This window comes from Urocitellus parryii, unplaced genomic scaffold (genome assembly GCF_045843805.1).
Source record: "Urocitellus parryii isolate mUroPar1 unplaced genomic scaffold, mUroPar1.hap1 Scaffold_101, whole genome shotgun sequence".
Classification (NCBI taxonomy): Eukaryota; Metazoa; Chordata; class Mammalia; order Rodentia; family Sciuridae; genus Urocitellus; species Urocitellus parryii.
The window spans coordinates 723,167-740,009 of record NW_027551801.1 but is presented as its reverse complement, the minus strand read 5'-3'; positions in this window follow the sequence as shown (position 1 = coordinate 740,009).

The following is a 16,843-nucleotide window of genomic DNA, read 5'->3' as shown; positions in this document are numbered from 1 at the left end:
GCAGAAATGATCCCTGGAGCCAATGTAGGCAGCTAGGTAGGACCTGTGAGGTCTAAAGTCATCTTCCATGGCCAACAACCCAGTGAGGATGAAGGGATGTGGCTGAATCAGCCTCTCTCTTCTCAATGCAGGGAAGATGGACACAATCAGGCCTGGGTCGGTTGCTGATCCCGGGCTCCTAGGGTATATAGACCTTTATGACTTGTGAAAATGTCACAGGAAGGTGGGGCAGCCTCCCTCTGATGGGACCCTTGGAAACAACTGTTAGGACAAAGTGGTTGCCAAGGCAGTGACCTCATTCACTTCCCTGAAGGAAGTGACCTCACCTCACTTCCTTGGTGATGGAACTCTCTGAACGTGGGATCCAGGAGGCGAGGCAACCAGAGGCAATTCCAGTCCCAGTGGGCTCCCTTGTTTTTTCTGGACCAAGGCCAGAGTCATTCTTTCTTGGCACCTGGTGATGTGTGGGTAGCCAAATGCCTTGAATGGTCTGAACAGGGGCCTTTCCTGAGAAAGAAGTGTTGGCTCATTGCTGGCTCCTGACAACTACACAGAGATGGCCAAGGAGACCAGAGCTGAGACAGGACCGGCCACTGCTGGGGAACAAATTTTCACCCACCAGTCAGAGGTCAGAGTGGATAGATGCAGACCAAATACAGGGGTGGTTTGTGTGTCTTAGTGGGTGTGTGTTTCAATTTGGCATTTTGTCTCCTGTTCTGAGATCATGTAGGAAAAACGTGTTTGTTGTTGTTGTTGTTGTTGTTGTTGTTGTTGTTGTTTGTTGGTTTGAAATGGACTGTTAACTAATGAGTCTTTCTATAGAGTCAGTGGATCCCACTGGGTTTGTGGTTAAAGAGAGTAGAGAGAAGAAAGCAGCCGTGAATGTGTCCTGTCTAGTGGAAATCTTTGCAGGACTCCTCAAGGCCAATTGATGAATGGACTGCTGCTTGTCTTGCAGATGGGAAACACCTACCAAGATCCCAAGTTCCTGTATTCTTCCAGAATTTTGGCCACTCTCTGAAGGGGTTCGTGTTTTTGTGAACAAGATGGGTACCACCTTCAAGCTCTGTGACAAGGCCATGGACTGGATTGCTGACGGGAATGCCAAGCATCTCAGAAAAGTAAAAATTAGCATGACTGGTAAGGATCTCTCTGGAGAATCCCTGCTTGCATTGATAGCCACCCAAGTTGCATGATTAGGAGCTGTCAGTGCCACAGTGTTCAATTAAAGAAAAGTTTTTCTCCAGGCTTCTTTCCTCCCTATTGTTCTGTTCCCCTGAATGTCAGGGAGGTGTTTGCCTTAGGGCACTCCTTTGGGAATCCTCCAGAAAACAGTTTCAAATGGAAAGGAAGAGGCCCAATCTGTGCCTTTTAGGTAAAGTGCTTTGTAAAGGCTGTGTCTGAATCAGACTTTTGGCCCTGTGTGTGGCTGTGAATTACATTCTCAGCACCCCAGGAAACTCAAGAAAAATCCCATGTGTCCATGCACATCTAAAAGGATGAAAAAGAAGTGTAATATTGGACGAAGTCTCTTGCCTTCCTCTGGTCAGGCTCCTGACACCGATGAAGTAAGAACAGGGATCCTCTGGGTCAAATGAGTTGTTGCAAGCCATCCAGTAACTAGCACACAGGTGTTTGGGTGTTTTCATGAGTCCAGTACACATAAAGAATCTACCCCTGGCAGGCAGGAGGCCTCGAATTTGAGAAGCAGAGCAGTATTAACTACAGGCCCATTTTATCTATCCTGTTTCTCAGGAAGGGTGTCCAGGCCACCATGACATTTGGCACATGATGGGCATGAGCCCTTACTTTGCACACCATCTTAGACTGCTCCCCCTATGGAAACCCCCAGCCAGAATGTTATGATGAGTATCTGTATGGAAGAAGAGGAGGGCCATGTGGGAGTGTTTTTGTTAGAATAGTGGTCTTTTGTGTGGTGGTTGGAAAAGATGAGTGGGTCCACCTCAGCTTGAACTCTGGTGTGATGCCATTAGAGACTCAGGAGATTCCTCAACCCTTAATGGCTCCTGAATGAATCAAAACCCACAGTGCCAACTTCTTCATTCTTGAAATATGGCTAGGCCAATAACATGAAGGTTTTGAGAATCCCATGACCAGAAATCCCTGGAGAACCTTTAGATCTCCTGTTGCTCATCATGACTGAACCCGCCATTGCCGTTTTTGACTGAGTGGAATTCATGACCATGGTGAAGAACAGAGATGTCAGTGAGTAGGAGCCAGCAGGGAACTGGGTCTGGAGCAATGGAGTGCAGGTGTGTGACCAACATCTGTGGTGAGGCCCTGTGGTTCTGTCATTGGTATCCAAATGACATGTGACTGACAAGGTGCAGGCAGCAGACCCTAAAATGTAAAGGCATGTTGTTGTGGGGAGAGGATCTGGTGCGATGCTCAGAATCAAGTTGCTACGCTCAAGTGGGAAAGATATATGGGGTAGCAGCCCAGTTTGTGTTTTTTCCGTCAGACCCTGACTCACCCCACGTGACAGAGCTCCCTCCAGCACTGTGTCCCGGTTGACCTTTATGTATTTCAAAAACAAACACCAAATTTCCAGGGAAGCTGCAAGAAATGCCATTAAAACTGGACTGTGAGCCAAAGGCTTCACAATCCCCCCAGGGAGACACTCATACCCCAACGGCCACAGTTACCTACAAAGAGAGGATTCAGCTCTGCTGCCTCCTGTTCGTATTGGGAAAAAGGAAACCATGTCCTCCTGTTCACATAGACTGAGACCAAGCTTTCCTGGTCTCACTGCAAAGGAAGCTAAAGCACAAAGCTATATTTCTAGTGCACAAATGTCAGAGGCAGATAGTCAAGAAGTCATTAGGCCAGCAAAGTTCCATGTTTGTGGAATGTTTACCCTGTCCCCTACCATTGGGATCTCTTGTGCCACACCCAAGTTTGTGAGCTCCTCAGAATTTCCAATTCCAGATATGTATTCACAGATTTTGTTCCTCTTCTCCTCTCTTTGTGTCTTATTTGGGGTGATAGTAATGTCAAGGCATTGTGGTGGATGACAGTGGAAGATTGTTATGTGGCACGTGTTCGCATATATCTTCGACTCGTTTTTCATTTTGCCCTTTGAAATATTGAATCTCTGTGTCAATACTTATACTACCTTGATTCTTTAATGTCCATCTGGGTGGATTTATAATCAACTTTTCACAAGATATTTCTCAGAAATATACATTTTCTTGACATACATATTCATTTCTGAATTCTCAAAATGAACTTCAGTGAATATTGAGTACTAACCCTAATATTTCTTCAGTAAGTGACCCAGTTTAACATCAATGAAAGTCTATTCATACGGGACGTGATGTGTATTTTGAAGTAAATTTTCATTCAAAATTGTTAAATTCCTATTTCTTCGTATCATAGGATGTATCATTTCATCCAATATTCACAAATTGACATGCATATGATTCACTGACATTCACTCCCTGTATCAGAACCCATGTATTTCTCCATGTTGCTTTACTTGCTTTTTCATGAGATTTCTTTTATAAAACATTACTTTTGAATTCCATCATCATTTTCGAAGCAAAACTCACAGTTTGGTGTAGTTAGTAACCCTAATATTACCACTAGACGTACACCTACTTGGATTGAATGTTTATCTGAATACCAGATTTCATGTATTTTTGAAAATATCAATTCAATCCATTATTTCAAATAGTAACCAGTTATATTTTTTATTCACCCTATGGTCTATTCATGCATCATCTCTATATACGTAAACCCAGGGTGCACCTATTTTTATCCCCAAACTCTAAATGACAGGGTTTGAAAACATGCTCCCAGAAATGGTGGAAGAAATACACATGTCACCTCCTCCCTGTATTCCTTTCATCACATCATCTTCTGGACACCAAATGCAAAACTCACACTCACCTTATGATTCTTCCAAAGCCTGATTTGAATGAGAGCATGGATTACTAAAATCATCTAAGTCCGCTTTGCCTATTGTTTTCAATATTCAATCCTATGGTGAGCGTACACTTGTTTCTTCCTAGGATAGTGTATTCAACCACCCCCCTGTTGAAAATATCCCTGATCTTATCACTCATTTTGTACTTTGCCCGATCTCCTAACATCCCATTTGATATCTATTTCCCCAAGTGCCTTGTTGTGACTGACTCTTCATGTGTGCTGACATTCCCATTTACACTCTAATAGAAATTCATTCGATTGCACAAAGGGCCTTTTGCCCAAATCCTAAACTCACTCTTCTTCCTTACCCTTACTGGAATTCTGTCTACTATCTCAATATCACTGGAAGTTCTCTTTCACATTCAGTGGTCCCAGGTACAAGATCTTATGCCATTGTATATGGATTTAGAGGATTCACTTCTGCAGAACATAATTCAAAACTATGTATCCAAATCAAGGGCCCAACACCCTTGTGTGCTTCAGCTCTTACCTAGTTTTCACCTTCCATTCTTATAAATATCCCAGTTGCCCAATCCCCGTATTCATCCAGCAGAATGACTCCTAAGCCAAATCGAACCTGATATGACCCTGAAGCAGACTCTGTTCCCTCAATCTATTTTCACATAACAGCAGGTCCTGAGTTGATCTTGCCATACAGGTATGTAGGGAATCCTCCAGCTGCTGAGAAGCTCAAAGGTAGATGCAGAAATGATCCCTGGAGCCAATGTAGGCAGCTAGGTAGGACCTGTGAGGTCTAACGTCATCTTCCATCGCCAACAACCCAGTGCGGATGAAGGGATGTGGCTGAATCAGCCTCTGTCTTCTCAATGCAGGGAAGATGGACACAATCAGGCATGGGTGGGTTGCTGATCCCGGGCTCCTAGGGTATATAGACCTTTATGACTTGTGAAAATGTCACAGGGAGGTGGGGCAGCCTCCCTCTCATGGGACCCTTGGAAACAACTGTTAGGACAAAGTGGTTGCCAAGGCAGTGACCTCATTCACTTCCCTGAAGGAAGTGACCTCACCTCACTTCCTTGGTGATGGAACTCTCTGAACGTGGGATCCAGGAGGCGAGGCACCCAGAGGCAATTCCAGTCCCAGTGGGCTCCCTTGTTTTTTTCTGTACCAAGGCCAGAGTCATTCTTTCTTGGCCCCTGGTGATGTGTGGGTAGCCAAATGCCTTGAATGGTCAGAACAGGGGCCTTTCCTGAGAAAGAAGTGTTGGCTCATTGCTGGCTCCTGACAACTACACAGAGATGGCCAAGGAGACCAGAGCTGAGACAGGACCGGCCACTGCTGGGGAACAAATTTTCACCCACCAGTCAGAGGTCAGAGTGGATAGATGCAGACCAAATACAGGGGTGGTTTGTGTGTCTCAGTGGGTGTGTGCTTCAATTTGGCATTTTGTCTCCTGTTCTGAGATCATGTAGGAAAAACGTGTTTGTTGTTGTTGTTGTTGTTGTTGTTGTTGTTTGTTGGTTTGAAATGGACTGTTAACTAGTGAGTCTTTCTATAGAGTCAGTGGATCCCACTGGGTTTGTGGTTAAAGAGAGTAGAGAGAAGAATGCAGCCGTGAATGTGTCCTGTCTAGTGGAAATCTTTGCAGGACTCCTCAAGGCCAATTGATGAATGGACTGCTGCTTGTCTTGCAGATGGGAAACACCTACCAAGATCCCAAGTTCCTGTATTCTTCCAGAATTTTGGCCACTCTCTGAAGGGTATCGTGTTTTTTTGAACAAGATGGGTACCACCTTCAAGCTCTGTGACAAGGCCATGGACTGGATTGCTGACGGGAATGCCAAGCATCTCAGAAAAGTAAAAATTAGCATGACTGGTAAGGATCTCTCTGGAGAATCCCTGCTTGCATAGATAGCCACCCAAGTTGCATGATTAGGAGCTGTCAGTGCCACAGTGTTCAATTAAAGAAAAGTTTTTCTCCAGGCTTCTTTCCTCCCTATTGTTCTGTTCCCCTGAATGTCAGGGAGGTGTTTGCCTTAGGGCACTCCTTTGGGAATCCTCCAGAAAACAGTTTCAAACGGAAAGGAAGAGGCCCAATCTGTGCCTTTTAGGTAAAGTGCTTTGTAAAGGCTGTGTCTGAATCAGACTCTTGGCCCTGTGTGTGGCTGTGAATTACATTCTCAGCACCCCAGGAAACTCAAGAAAAATCCCATGTGTCCACGCACATCTAAAAGGATGAAAAAGAAGTGTAATATTGGACGAAGTCTCTTGCCTTCCTCTGGTCATTCTCCTGACACCGATGAAGTAAGAACAGGGATCCTCTGGGTCAAATGAGTTGTTGCAAGCCATCCGGTAACTAGCACACAGGTGTTTGGGTGTTTTCATGAGTCCAGTACACATAAAGAATCTACCCCTGGCAGGCAGGAGGCCTCGAATTTGAGAAGCAGAGCAGTATTAACTACAGGCCCATTTTATCCATCCTGTTTCTCAGGAAGGGTGTCCAGGCCACCATGACATTTGGCACATGATGGGCATGAGCCCTTACTTTGCACACCATCTTAGACTGCTCCCCCTATGGAAACCCCCAGCCAGAATGTTATGATGAGTATCTGTATGGAAGAAGAGGAGGGCCATGTGGGAGTGTTTTTGTTAGAATAGTGGTCTTTTGTGTGGTGGTTGGAAAAGATGAGTGGGTCCACCTCAGCTTGAACTCTGGTGTGATGCCATTAGAGACTCAGTTCTGGAACTGATCTCAGAGAACTCTTGCCATGAATCGAGTTGGGATTTTACAAGGCCAGGCATTAGAGGAGCCCTTGGAAACTGAGATCTAGGCCGAGGGTGGCTTCCTCCACAGCACTGGGAATCTCAGCCAGGATTTCACATAATTTTGCTGTTAAAGCCTTTTCAGCTATAGTTGAGAGCCAAAACTCACATGAACCTCATATTTTAGACCCCCAATGGGCCAGGCTTCCTGTGACCTTTCGCCACTCCGTGAAAAGCCTTGCCTGCATGCGATCTCCAGAGCTTTTACTGAAAGGAGATTCCTCAGCCCTTAATGGCTCGTGAATGAATCAAAACCCACAGTGCCAACTTCTTCATTCTTGAGATATGGCTAGGCCAATAACATGAAGGTTTTGAGAATCCCATGACCAGAAATGCCCGGAGAACCTTTAGATCTCCTGTTGCTCATCATGACTGAACCCGCCATTGCCGTTTTTGACTGAGTGGAATTCATGACCATGGTGAAGAACAGAGATGTCAGTGAGTAGGAGCCAGCAGGGAACTGGGTCTGGAGCAATGGAGTGCAGGTGTGTGACCAACATCTGTGGTGAGCCCCTGTGGTTCTGTCATTGGTATCCAAATGACATGTGACTGACAAGGTGCAGCCAGCAGACCCTAAAATGTAAAGGCATGTTGTTGTGGGGAGAGGATCTGGTGCGATGCTCAGAATCAAGTTGCTACGCACAAGTGGGAAAGATATATGGGGTAGCAGCCCAGTTTGTGTTTTTTTCCGTCAGACCCTGACTCACCCCACGTGACAGAGCTCCCTCCAGCGCTGTGTCCCGGTTGGCCTTTATGTATTTCAAAAACAAACACCAAATTTCCAGGGAAGCTGCAAGAAATGCCATTAAAACTGGACTGTGAGCCAAAGGCTTCACAATCCCCCCAGGGAGACACTCATACCCCAATGGCCACAGTTACCTACAAAGAGAGGATTCAGCTCTGCTGCCTCCTGTTCATATTGGGAAATAGGAAACCATGTCCTCCTGTTCACATAGACTGAGACCAAGCTTTCCTGGTCTCACTGCAAAGGAAGCTAAATCACAAAGCTATACTTCTAGTGCACAAATGTCAGAGGCAGATAGTCAAGAAGTCATTAGGCCAGCAAAGTTCCATGTTTGTGGAATGTTTACCCTGTCCCCTACCCTTGGGATCTCTTGTGCCACACCCAAGTTTGTGAGCTCCTCAGAATTTCCTATTCCAGATATGTATTCACAGATTTTGTTCCTCTTCTCCTCTCATTGTGTCTTATTTGGGGTGATAGTAATGTCAAGGCATTGTGGTGGATGACAGTGGAAGATTGTTATGTGGCACGTGTTCGCATATATCTTAGACTCGTTTTTCATTTTGCCCTTTGAAATATTGAATCTCTGTGTCAATACTTATACTACCTTGATTCTTTAATGTCCATCTGGGTGGATTTATAATCAACTTTTCACAAGATATTTCTCAGAAATGTACATTTTCTTGACATACATATTCATTTCTGAATTCTCAAAGTGAACTTCAGTGAATATTGAGTACTAACCCTAATATTTCTTCAGTAAGTGACCCAGTTTAACATCAATGAAAGTCTATTCAAACGGGACGTGATGTGTATTTTGAAGTAAATTTTCATTCAAAATTGTTAAATTCCTATTTCTTCGTATCATAGGATGTATCATTTCATCCAATATTCACAAATTGACATGCATATGATTCACTTACATTCACTCCCTGTATCAGAACCCATGTATTTCTCCATGTTGCTTTACTTGCTTTTTCATGAGATTTCTTTTATAAAACATTACTTTTGAATTCCATCATCATTTTCGAAGCAAAACTCACAGTTTGGTGTAATTAGTAACCCTAATATTACCACTAGACGTACACCTACTTGGATTGAATGTTTATCTGAATACCAGATTTCATGTATTTTTGAAAATATCAATTCAATCCATTATTTCAAATAGTAACCAGTTATATTTTTTATTCACCCTATGGTCTATTCATGCATCATCTCTATATACGTAAACCCAGGGTGCACCTATTTTTATCCCCAAACTCTAAATGACAGGGTTTGAAAACATGCTCCCAGAAATGGTGGAAGAAATACACATGTCACCTCCTCCCTGTATTCCTTTCATCACATCATCTTCTGGACACCAAATGCAAAACTCACACTCACCTTATGATTCTTCCAAAGCCTGATTTGAATGAGAGCATGGATTACTAAAATCATCTAAGTCCGCTTTGCCTATTGTTTTCAATATTCAATCCTATGGTGAGCGTACACTTGTTTCTTCCTAGGATAGTGTATTCAACCACCCCCCTGTTGAAAATATCCCTGATCTTATCACTCATTTTGTACTTTGCCCGATCTCCTAACATCCCATTTGATATCTATTTCCCCAAGTGCCTTGTTGTGACTGACTCTTCATGTGTGCTGACATTCCCATTTACACTCTAATAGAAATTCATTCGATTGCCAAAAGGGCCTTTTGCCCAAATCCTAAACTCACTCTTCTTCCTTACCCTACACTGGAATCCTGTCTACTATCTCAATATCACTGGAAGTTCTCTTTCACATTCAGTGGTCCCAGGTCCAAGATCTTATGCCATTATATATGGATTTAGAGGATTCACCTCTGCAGAACATAATTCAAAACTATGTATCCAAATCAAGGGCCCAACACCCTTGTGTGCTTCAGCTCTTACCTAGTTTTCACCTTCCATTCTTATAAATATCCCAGTTGCCCAATCCCCGTATTCATCCAGCAGAATGACTCCTAAGCCAAATCGAACCTGATATGACCCTGAAGCAGACTCTGTTCCCTCAATCTATTTTCACATAACAGCAGGTCCTGAGTTGATCTTGCCATACAGGTATGTAGGGAATCCTCCAGCTGCTGAGAAGCTCAAAGGTAGATGCAGAAATGATCCCTGGAGCCAATGTAGGCAGCTAGGTAGGACCTGTGAGGTCTAAAGTCATCTTCCATGGCCAACAACCCAGTGAGGATAAAGGGATGTGGCTGAATCAGCCTCTCTCTTCTCAATGCAGGGAAGATGGACACAATCAGGCCTGGGTGGGTTGCTGATCCCGGGCTCCTAGGGTATATAGACCTTTATGACTTGTGAAAATGTCACAGGAAGGTGGGGCAGCCTCCCTCTCATGGGACCCTTGGAAACAACTGTTAGGACAAAGTGGTTGCCAAGGCAGTGACCTCATTCACTTCCCTGAAGGAAGTGACCTCACCTCACTTCCTTGGTGATGGAACTCTCTGAACGTGGGATCCAGGAGGCGAGGCACCCAGAGGCAATTCCAGTCCCAGTGGGCTCCCTTGTTTTTTTCTGTACCAAGGCCAGAGTCATTCTTTCTTGGCACCTGGTGATGTGTGGGTAGCCAAATGCCTTGAATGGTCTGAACAGGGGCCTTTCCTGAGAAAGAAGTGTTGGCTCATTGCTGGCTCCTGACAACTACACAGAGATGGCCAAGGAGACCAGAGCTGAGACAGGACCGGCCACTGCTGGGGAACAAATTTTCACCCACCAGTCAGAGGTCAGAGTGGATAGATGCAGACCAAATACAGGGGTGGTTTGTGTGTCTCAGTGGGTGTGTGTTTCAATTTGGCATTTTGTCTCATGTTCTGAGATCATGTAGGAAAAACGTGTTTGTTGTTGTTGTTGTTGTTGTTGTTGTTGTTTGTTGGTTTGAAATGGACTGTTCACTAGTGAGTCTTTCTATAGAGTCAGTGGATCCCACTGGGTTTGTGGTTAAAGAGAGTAGAGAGAAGAATGCAGCCGTGAATGTGTCCTGTCTAGTGGAAATCTTTGCAGGACTCCTCAAGGCCAATTGATGAATGGACTGATGCTTGTCTTGCAGATGGGAAACACCTACCAAGATCCCAAGTTCCTGTATTCTTCCAGAATTTTGGCCACTCTCTGAAGGGGTTCGTGTTTTTGTGAACAAGATGGGTACCACCTTCAAGCTCTGTGACAAGGCCATGGACTGGATTGCTGACGGGAATGCCAAGCATCTCAGAAAAGTAAAAATTAGCATGACTGGTAAGGATCTCTCTGGAGAATCCCTGCTTGCATAGATAGCCACCCAAGTTGCATGATTAGGAGCTGTCAGTGCCACAGTGTTCAATTAAAGAAAAGTTTTTCTCCAGGCTTCTTTCCTCCCTATTGTTCTGTTCCCCTGAATGTCAGGGAGGTGTTTGCCTTAGGGCACTCCTTTGGGAATCCTCCAGAAAACAGTTTCAAACGGAAAGGAAGAGGCCCAATCTGTGCCTTTTAGGTAAAGTGCTTTGTAAAGGCTGTGTCTGAATCAGACTCTTGGCCCTGTGTGTGGCTGTGAATTACATTCTCAGCACCCCAGGAAACTCAAGAAAAATCCCATGTGTCCATGCACATCTAAAAGGATGAAAAAGAAGTGTAATATTGGATGAAGTCTCTTGCCTTCCTCTGGTCAGGCTCCTGACACCGATGAAGTAAGAACAGGGATCCTCTGGGTCAAATGAGTTGTTGCAAGCCATCCAGTAACTAGCACACAGGTGTTTGGGTGTTTTCATGAGTCCAGTACACATAAAGAATCTACCCCTGGCAGGCAGGAGGCCTCGAATTTGAGAAGCAGAGCAGTATTAACTACAGGCCCATTTTATCTATCCTGTTTCTCAGGAAGGGTGTCCAGGCCACCATGACATTTGGCACATGATGGGCATGAGCCCTTACTTTGCACACCATCTTAGACTGCTCCCCCTATGGAAACCCCCAGCCAGAATGTTATGATGAGTATCTGTATGGAAGAAGAGGAGGGCCATGTGGGAGTGTTTTTGTTAGAATAGTGGTCTTTTGTGTGGTGGTTGGAAAAGATGAGTGGGTCCACCTCAGCTTGAACTCTGGTGTGATGCCATTAGAGACTCAGTTCTGGAACTGATCTCAGAGAACTCTTGCCATGAATCGAGTTGGGATTTTACAAGGCCAGGCATTAGAGGAGCCCTTGGAAACTGAGATCTAGGCCGAGGGTGGCTTCCTCCACAGCACTGGGAATCTCAGCCAGGATTTCACATGATTTTGCTGTTAAAGCCTTTTCAGCTATAGTTGAGAGCCAAAACTCACATGAACCTCATATTTAGGACCCCCAATGGGCCTGGCTTCCTGTGACCTTTCGCCACTCCGTGAAAAGCCTTGCCTGCATGCGATCTCCAGAGCTTTTACTGAAAGGAGATTCCTCAGCCCTTAATGGCTCGTGAATGAATCAAAACCCACAGTGCCAACTTCTTCATTCTTGAGATATGGCTAGGCCAATAACATGAAGGTTTTGAGAATCCCATGACCAGAAATCCCCGGAGAACCTTTAGATCTCCTGTTGCTCATCATGACTGAACCCGCCATTGCCGTTTTTGACTGAGTGGAATTCATGACCATGGTGAATAACAGAGATGTCAGTGAGTAGGAGCCAGCAGGGAACTGGGTCTGGAGCAATGGAGTGCAGGTGTGTGACCAACATCTGTGGTGAGCCCCTGTGGTTCTGTCATTGGTATCCAAATGACATGTGACTGACAAGGTGCAGCCAGCAGACCCTAAAATGTAAAGGCATGTTGTTGTGGGGAGAGGATCTGGTGCGATGCTCAGAATCAAGTTGCTACGCACAAGTGGGAAAGATATATGGGGTAGCAGCCCAGTTTGTGTTTTTTTCCGTCAGACCCTGACTCACCCCACGTGACAGAGCTCCCTCCAGCGCTGTGTCCCGGTTGGCCTTTATGTATTTCAAAAACAAACACCAAATTTCCAGGGAAGTTGCAAGAAATGCCATTAAAACTGGACTGTGAGCCAAAGGCTTCACAATCCCCCCAGGGAGACACTCATACCCCAATGGCCACAGTTACCTACAAAGAGAGGATTCAGCTCTGCTGCCTCCTGTTCGTATTGGGAAATAGGAAACCATGTCCTCCTGTTCACATAGACTGAGACCAAGCTTTCCTGGTCTCACTGCAAAGGAAGCTAAATCACAAAGCTATATTTCTAGTGCACAAATGTCAGAGGCAGATAGTCAAGAAGTCATTAGGCCAGCAAAGTTCCATGTTTGTGGAATGTTTACCCTGTCCCCTACCCTTGGGATCTCTTGTGCCACACCCAAGTTTGTGAGCTCCTCAGAATTTCCTATTCCAGATATGTATTCACAGATTTTGTTCCTCTTCTCCTCTCATTGTGTCTTATTTGGGGTGATAGTAATGTCAAGGCATTGTGGTGGATGACAGTGGAAGATTGTTATGTGGCACGTGTTCGCATATATCTTAGACTCGTTTTTCATTTTGCCCTTTGAAATATTGAATCTCTGTGTCAATACTTATACTACCTTGATTCTTTAATGTCCATCTGGGTGGATTTATAATCAACTTTTCACAAGATATTTCTCAGAAATGTACATTTTCTTGACATACATATTCATTTCTGAATTCTCAAAGTGAACTTCAGTGAATATTGAGTACTAACCCTAATATTTCTTCAGTAAGTGACCCAGTTTAACATCAATGAAAGTCTATTCAAACGGGACGTGATGTGTATTTTGAAGTAAATTTTCATTCAAAATTGTTAAATTCCTATTTCTTCGTATCATAGGATGTATCATTTCATCCAATATTCACAAATTGACATGCATATGATTCACTTACATTCACTCCCTGTATCAGAACCCATGTATTTCTCCATGTTGCTTTACTTGCTTTTTCATGAGATTTCTTTTATAAAACATTACTTTTGAATTCCATCATCATTTTCGAAGCAAAACTCACAGTTTGGTGTAATTAGTAACCCTAATATTACCACTAGACGTACACCTACTTGGATTGAATGTTTATCTGAATACCAGATTTCATGTATTTTTGAAAATATCAATTCAATCCATTATTTCAAATAGTAACCAGTTATATTTTTTATTCACCCTATGGTCTATTCATGCATCATCTCTATATACGTAAACCCAGGGTGCACCTATTTTTATCCCCAAACTCTAAATGACAGGGTTTGAAAACATGCTCCCAGAAATGGTGGAAGAAATACACATGTCACCTCCTCCCTGTATTCCTTTCATCACATCATCTTCTGGACACCAAATGCAAAACTCACACTCACCTTATGATTCTTCCAAAGCCTGATTTGAATGAGAGCATGGATTACTAAAATCATCTAAGTCCGCTTTGCCTATTGTTTTCAATATTCAATCCTATGGTGAGCGTACACTTGTTTCTTCCTAGGATAGTGTATTCAACCACCCCCCTGTTGAAAATATCCCTGATCTTATCACTCATTTTGTACTTTGCCCGATCTCCTAACATCCCATTTGATATCTATTTCCCCAAGTGCCTTGTTGTGACTGACTCTTCATGTGTGCTGACATTCCCATTTACACTCTAATAGAAATTCATTCGATTGCCAAAAGGGCCTTTTGCCCAAATCCTAAACTCACTCTTCTTCCTTACCCTACACTGGAATCCTGTCTACTATCTCAATATCACTGGAAGTTCTCTTTCACATTCAGTGGTCCCAGGTCCAAGATCTTATGCCATTATATATGGATTTAGAGGATTCACCTCTGCAGAACATAATTCAAAACTATGTATCCAAATCAAGGGCCCAACACCCTTGTGTGCTTCAGCTCTTACCTAGTTTTCACCTTCCATTCTTATAAATATCCCAGTTGCCCAATCCCCGTATTCATCCAGCAGAATGACTCCTAAGCCAAATCGAACCTGATATGACCCTGAAGCAGACTCTGTTCCCTCAATCTATTTTCACATAACAGCAGGTCCTGAGTTGATCTTGCCATACAGGTATGTAGGGAATCCTCCAGCTGCTGAGAAGCTCAAAGGTAGATGCAGAAATGATCCCTGGAGCCAATGTAGGCAGCTAGGTAGGACCTGTGAGGTCTAAAGTCATCTTCCATGGCCAACAACCCAGTGAGGATGAAGGGATGTGGCTGAATCAGCCTCTCTCTTCTCAATGCAGGGAAGATGGACACAATCAGGCCTGGGTGGGTTGCTGATCCCGGGCTCCTAGGGTATATAGACCTTTATGACTTGTGAAAATGTCACAGGAAGGTGGGGCAGCCTCCCTCTCATGGGACCCTTGGAAACAACTGTTAGGACAAAGTGGTTGCCAAGGCAGTGACCTCATTCACTTCCCTGAAGGAAGTGACCTCACCTCACTTCCTTGGTGATGGAACTCTCTGAACGTGGGATCCAGGAGGCGAGGCACCCAGAGGCAATTCCAGTCCCAGTGGGCTCCCTTGTTTTTTTCTGTACCAAGGCCAGAGTCATTCTTTCTTGGCACCTGGTGATGTGTGGGTAGCCAAATGCCTTGAATGGTCTGAACAGGGGCCTTTCCTGAGAAAGAAGTGTTGGCTCATTGCTGGCTCCTGACAACTACACAGAGATGGCCAAGGAGACCAGAGCTGAGACAGGACCGGCCACTGCTGGGGAACAAATTTTCACCCACCAGTCAGAGGTCAGAGTGGATAGATGCAGACCAAATACAGGGGTGGTTTGTGTGTCTCAGTGGGTGTGTGTTTCAATTTGGCATTTTGTCTCATGTTCTGAGATCATGTTGTTGTTGTTGTTGTTGTTTGTTGGTTTGAAATGGACTGTTAAGTAGTGAGTCTTTCTATAGAGTCAGTGGATCCCACTGGGTTTGTGGTTAAAGAGAGTAGAGAGAAGAATGCAGCCGTGAATGTGTCCTGTCTAGTGGAAATCTTTGCAGGACTCCTCAAGGCCAATTGATGAATGGACTGCTGCTTGTCTTGCAGATGGGAAACACCTACCAAGATCCCAAGTTCCTGTATTCTTCCAGAATTTTGGCCACTCTCTGATGGGGTTCGTGTTTTTGTGAACAAGATGGGTACCACCTTCAAGCTCTGTGACAAGGCCATGGACTGGATTGCTGATGGGAATGCCAAGCATCTCAGAAAAGTAAAAATTAGCATGACTGGTAAGGATCTCTCTGGAGAATCCCTGCTTGCATAGATAGCCACCCAAGTTGCATGATTAGGAGCTGTCAGTGCCACAGTGTTCAATTAAAGAAAAGTTTTTCTCCAGGCTTCTTTCCTCCCTATTGTTCTGTTCCCCTGAATGTCAGGGAGGTGTTTGCCTTAGGGCACTCCTTTGGGAATCCTCCAGAAAACAGTTTCAAACGGAAAGGAAGAGGCCCAATCTGTGCCTTTTAGGTAAAGTGCTTTGTAAAGGCTGTGTCTGAATCAGACTCTTGGCCCTGTGTGTGGCTGTGAATTACATTCTCAGCACCCCAGGAAACTCAAGAAAAATCCCATGTGTCCATGCACATCTAAAAGGATGAAAAAGAAGTGTAATATTGGATGAAGTCTCTTGCCTTCCTCTGGTCAGGCTCCTGACACCGATGAAGTAAGAACAGGGATCCTCTGGGTCAAATGAGTTGTTGCAAGCCATCCAGTAACTAGCACACAGGTGTTTGGGTGTTTTCATGAGTCCAGTACACATAAAGAATCTACCCCTGGCAGGCAGGAGGCCTCGAATTTGAGAAGCAGAGCAGTATTAACTACAGGCCCATTTTATCTATCCTGTTTCTCAGGAAGGGTGTCCAGGCCACCATGACATTTGGCACATGATGGGCATGAGCCCTTACTTTGCACACCATCTTAGACTGCTCCCCCTATGGAAACCCCCAGCCAGAATGTTATGATGAGTATCTGTATGGAAGAAGAGGAGGGCCATGTGGGAGTGTTTTTGTTAGAATAGTGGTCTTTTGTGTGGTGGTTGGAAAAGATGAGTGGGTCCACCTCAGCTTGAACTCTGGTGTGATGCCATTAGAGACTCAGTTCTGGAACTGATCTCAGAGAACTCTTGCCATGAATCGAGTTGGGATTTTACAAGGCCAGGCATTAGAGGAGCCCTTGGAAACTGAGATCTAGGCCGAGGGTGGCTTCCTCCACAGCACTGGGAATCTCAGCCAGGATTTCACATGATTTTGCTGTTAAAGCCTTTTCAGCTATAGTTGAGAGCCAAAACTCACATGAACCTCATATTTTAGACCCCCAATGGGCCTGGATTCCTGTGACCTTTCGCCACTCCGTGAAAAGCCTTGCCTGCATGCGATCTCCAGAGCTTTTACTGAAAGGAGATTCCTCAGCCCTTAATGG